Genomic DNA, 6,000 nt, shown 5'->3' with positions numbered 1-6,000 from the left:
TGAGTATGTCTGCTCTCTCCTGCGTGGTATAACGTTGATTGTTTTCAATTATTGTTTTGATTTGATTGCTATCCACTTCAGCTGTTCTACCCAACCATGGAGCATTGTCCAGCGAGAAATCCCCAGCAAGAATTTTGCAAACCACTTTTGACACGTTCGATCAGTCACAGCACCTTCTCCATACACTGCACAAGTCTTTTTGTGCATTTCAGTTGCGTTTTTACCTTTCTTGAAATAATAAAGCATAATATGCTGAGAATGTTGCCTTTTTTCTTCCATCTTCAGTATTAAAATGGCTACACAAAAATTCACCAATTTTGATGTCTTTTTTAAATGCACGCTGATATGACAGCTGGCACAGTCAATCTAACAAAATTGTTTTGAATGAAGCTAAAGACAGCTAAGTGCGTCTAGAGCCATCTTACGGAAAAAAACAAATGAACCTTTTGGCCCACCCAGTACAAGCTACCAAGATGGGATGTTATGCTACAAAACCTACTGATGTATCCTCAAATCTTAGTGTCCAGGAGGTGATACAGGCTAAAAATGTACTTAAGAGCTAAAAGACCTTAGATGCTTTAGTAAATAATAAAGTTCTAGAATTTAATAATGGAAGTAGAATATTTTGGTTTTATTTTTCACTTTGAGGTTGATAAATAAATACTATGAGACCTTCCAAAATACTATTACTCAGTGCCCCTGTCAGAAACAGAAGGATGCATTGAATACAGCATTATCATTATTCTCATCATCATTACTATCAAAAAATAACCACTCTGGAGTGCTTGTTGTGGAGCGCAGGCTTTAGTAGTTGCAGCACACAGGCTCAGTAGTTGCAGCACGTGGGCCCTTAGAACGCACAGGCTTTAGTAGTTGTGGCACATGGGCTCAGTAGTTGTGGCTCATGGGCTCTAGAGCACAGGCTCAGTAGTTGTTGTGCATGGACTTAGTTGCTCTGCAGCATGGGGGATCTTCCTGGATCCACATGTGGATTGAACCCATGTCCCCTGCATTGGCAGGCAGAATCTTAACAACTGTGCCACCAGGGAAGTCCCTCTTCTCTCTTTTTATTATTGTCCCATCTCACTAGAGCTTTATCAATGTTAATAATTTTTTTTCAAAGAAACAGCTTTTGGTTTCATTGATTTTTCTCTATTGTCTTATTTTCAATTTCATTGTCTTCTGCTCTGATCTTTATTTTTACCTTCTTTCTGCTTTCCTTGGAGTTATTTTGTTTTTCTTTTTCTAGCTTCTTGAGATAAGAACTTAGATAATTGATTCGAGAACTTTCCTTTTTCATGATGTAAACATTTTAGTGCTATAAAAGTTCCTCTTGGCTCTGCTTTCATTGCCCCCCACATATTTTGATATGTATTTTAATTTATATTCACTTCTAGGTATGTATTTTACATTTTCAGTTCTATATATGTATTTTAAATTTTCTTTGAGACTGCTTCTTTGACCTATCAATTATTTAGAAGTGTATTGTTTAATTTCCACATGTTTAGAAAATTTTCAGTTGTCTTTCTGTTACTGCTTCATGGTTGATTCCATTATGGTCAGAGAATATATTCTGTATAATTCAATTTATTTTAAATTTGTCAAAGTTTGTTTTATGACTCAGGTTATGGTCTATCTTTGTGAATGAATATTCATGGTTGCTTGAAAAAAATGTGCATTCTTCTGTTACTTGCTGGAGTATTTTTCCCCTTTATTCCTCAAGGATTATCTCATTAAATGCTGAGTTTGCAGCTGACTTTTTTTTTCTTTCAGTGCTTGAAAATAGTCTACATGGTATTAGATGAGATCCACTAATTTTTTTTTTTTTTTTGCGGTACGTGGGCCTCTCACTGTTGCGGCCTCTCCCGTTGCGGAGCACAGGCTCCGGACGCGCAGGCTCAGCGGCCATGGCTCACGGGCCCAGCCGCTCCGCGGCATGTGGGATCTTCCCAGACCAGGGCACGAACCCGCGTCCCCTACATCGGCAGGCGGACTCTCAACCACTGCGCCACCAGGGAAGCCCCACCACTGCTGTTTTAATTGGTATTCACCTATAGGTGATGTTTCATTTATCTCTGGCAGCTTTCATGATTTTTTTTCTTTGATTTTAGTTTTCAGAAGTTTAATTATGATATATGTGGCCAGCAGAATGATGACCCCCAAAGACATCCAGGCTCTAAACTCCAGTACCTGTGAATATATTACCTTACATGGCAAAAGGGACTTTACAGATGTCATTAGATTAAGGTCTCTGAAATGGGAAGATTATCTTGGTTTACCTGGATGAGTGCAACCAGATTTTCCCAGCTTTGCTCAGAGAGAGAGATGTGACACCTGAAGAAGGGTCAGAGAAATCTGACATCGCTGGCTTTGGAGATGGAAGAAGGGCCCTTGAGCCAAGAAACGAGGAACCCCTAGAATCTGGAAAAGGCAGAGACTCACACTGTCCCCCAGAATCTCCAGAAAGGAATGCAGCCCTTCTGGTTGTACTGGCCTTCTGATTTATAGAACTGTAAGGTAATAAATTTGTATTAAGTTTGTGGTGATTTGCTATGACAGCTATAAAAACTAATACAATGTCTCTTGATGTCATATTCTTTGGGTTCATTCTGTTTCTTAAATCTATAGGATTGTGTCTTTCACCAAACAAAACCAAACCAAAGTTTTCAGCCATTATTTCTTTGAGTATTCTTTCAGTCCCACTCTTTCTTTCTTATCTCTCTTTGGGACTCCAGTGATACAAATGTTAGATCTTTTGTTATTTATTACAATTATGTCCATTCTTTTGAGAATGACACTGTCCATCCTTTTTCTTTTTAAGTCTCTTCGCTCTGTTGCTCAGATTAGGAGAATTTTATTGATCTGCCTTCAAATTCACTAACTTTATCCTCTGTCATTTGCACTATTGAGCCCATCCAGGAAGTTTTAAAAATTTCTGTTGCATTTTTCAATTCTATAATATCCATTTGGTTCTTTTCAATAACTTCTATTTCATGACTGAGATTTTCTATTTTTTCATTGTTTTAAGAGAGTTTGTAATTGATGTTGAAGACCCTGTGTTAAGGCTGCTTTAAAATCCTTGTCAGATAATTCCACCCTCTAAATCATCTCGGTGTTGGTGTCAGTGGATTGAGATTCAAGTTGAGATTTTCTTTGTTCTTTCTATAACAGGTGACTTTTAAAAAATTGTATCCTCAGCATTTTGTCTGTTATTTTAGGAGATCCTGGCTCCTACTAAATCTTTTCTTTTAGTGGGAAGCCACCCTGTTTATAGCATGCTGCATCTGGCCTGTATTTGTGGGCTGTGGTTCCAATAACAATGTAATTTTCAGAAGCTTCTGGTGCTGTTTTCTTGACCTGAGTGTCTGGCATGCCACCTAAGACGCAGAAGCGGTCCCCCAGGCCCTCCATACTGCTGTCTGTCTCCTGGGGGAGGGAAGGCTCAAGCCCAGCAGAAATGTAGGGCATTTCCCTTGTTTGCTTATTGTTTGCTGGGCTCCCAATCTATCCCCTTACTGGTGTTGCTGGGCTCACCTGATGGCCTTGTCAGATTGGCTCCCATTAGATGTGGGGGAAGAATTAGCCTACCTGGGCTACCTTCTGTTGCTGGGTCAAGGGTCAAAACATAGCAGGTCCAGGCCACTGTCTTCTGGGATGTAAAACACCCCGCCACAGTGCTGTTCTTCCCGTCCTGGGTTCCCAGACCAGTTTGTCTTCTTCTTACCACATTTGGAGTACCTCCTTTGGTTGCCTCTTGCGTTATTTTCAGGATTTATAGTTGTGCTTAGTGGGTAGGCCCAGGGAAAGATGAGTCTGCACCAACTTGTCAGGACTGCAAGGAGATAGTATAGTTTCAATTACAGCTTTTATTCCTTCTTGACAATGCAACAGTGTGTTTTTTTTTTACTACCATCTCTCCTTTTTGTTATTGTTGTTACATATTTAAGTTAGACACATATTTTACATTACACGAGATACTTTTATTTCAGTTCTGTCATATTATGGTATGTTCTATTTTTATTCATAAATCTTTACATAAAATTAAATCGCAATTCTTTTTCATTTGATGTTTAAATAAGGAGCGTTTCCCTGTATTTTTAGGAACAGATTTCAGTGTACAGGGTGGGGATGGACCACGGTTGCTTTCCTAGCTTCATGGCTTCTTCCTCTGCTGTTTCTAGGGATAAAAAACGACATCTGACTCCTCTGACCCTTCCGTTTTTCAGTATTGCTGCCCCAGTACCTACCAGCTCAATCTGAAGTTACTACTGGCAGTTGAACCATTGTCCTAGTAGAAGGGAGATTTTGGTAAAGGTGTAAGCCACTCTTCCATCTTCCCACTGCCCCTCGGTGGGACCCTGTGGCCTTGCTGCTCTCACACCAAATGGGACCCTGTAGACCTTCTCCCATTCTGCCTGTTGTGTTCAGACCCACTTGCAGAGGTTCCCACACAAGTTAGGGTCCACTGTTGGGATCTTCTCTTCCCTCCACATGGCTGCGTATCTCATGTGGGACCGGTGAAGGTCCTACTGCTGGCAGATGGTTTGGTCTTCCTGTACATATTTGGGTCTTGTGGCATATCGAGTCACTTAGTCTTTTCTTCTGCTGATTTTTCCTTCTGTCCTGATTTTTCTGTCCATTTTTAGGAGGAGATATAATGGAAAGTTGGAAAATTACGACGCCATCATGAGTTCACCCCAACTCCCTTATATTTTTTCCTCAAACTATATTCCTCCTGAACTCAGTCTTGAGTTGGAGTCCTTGACTCTGAGGATATAATCCTTCATCCTAGCTCTAGTCCTTCAGACATGGTATTTGTATCAGACTTTCTAGAGCTTGAATGTGGCCTTTCCCAATAGACTTGATTTGCCCCTTATCCTGGATACTTCACTCATCCATGGAACCGAGCTCTGACTGTGGCCATCCTGTCCAAGTCCAACTGCCCTGCAAACTTCCCTCTGAGACTCATAGAAGAGAATTCAACCATGAGAGAGCATTTTGTCTATCCTCATTGTTTTATAGATGAAAAACTTAGGCTTACATAAATTAGGGAAAATATCCAAAGTCTCAGAGATTTTCTGCAGCAGTATGAACTAATTTACTGGTTTATCTAATCTATACCAGCAGCTTATGACAGAAAGTCCTGCCCTATTTCCCAATCAGCCTGAACAGAGCCACAGGATCCTTGTGAACATAATGTACATGGCAGTCACTTCTAGAAGCTTCTGATCCCAGTCCAGTGCTCTTTCTAAAACACACTCAATTCCTGCTCTTAGCCATGGCAACAAATACACTTACCTTCCATCTAAGTACACCACAATGCTGCCTTGAGTTTTGTTTGTGGTTCACTATGATCCCTAGATCCTTTTCTCTTGTTATCTCAAATAGAAGGAAATTTCCAGTTGTATTTTATTTATTTATTCTATTTTTTATTTTTTATTTTTTTGGCTGTGGCTGTGAAAGCTCGGAATCCTAACCACTAGGCCACCAGGGAACTCCCCCCAGTTGTATTTTAGTTTTTCTTTCTCCTCCTTCTCTTCCTTTTTGTGTGTAATATCTTTCACTTTGTTCTCCAATACTTGTTACTATTTTTGTCCTGAGCATTTCTCTCCTGACCATTTTTTAACAATAAGGTGAAAGATTTAGACAAAGACTAATTTAAAACTATAAATGGGTACAAACTTGCCCACCAACATCTGTGAGTAGATCAGCATGTTTTTTTTCCCCAAGGCATTTCATAAAATCTTTATTTTTATTTTTTATTTATTTATTTATTTTTGCTGTACATGGGCCTCTCACTGTTGTGGCCTCTCCCGTTGCGGAGCACAGGCTCCAGACGCGCAGGCTCAGTGGCCATGGCTCATGGGCCCAGCCGCTCCGTGGCATGTGGGATCTTCCCAGACCGGGGCACGAACCCGTGTCCCCTGCATCGGCAGGCGGACTCTCAACCACCGTGCCACCAGGGAAGCCCCTTTTTTTTTAATTAATTAATTTGTTTAT

The sequence above is a fragment of the Mesoplodon bidens genome, assembly GCF_964165515.1.
Source record: "Mesoplodon bidens genome assembly, chromosome: 14".
Classification (NCBI taxonomy): domain Eukaryota; kingdom Metazoa; phylum Chordata; class Mammalia; order Artiodactyla; family Ziphiidae; genus Mesoplodon; species Mesoplodon bidens.
Note: the sequence above shows the minus strand (reverse complement) of the source record.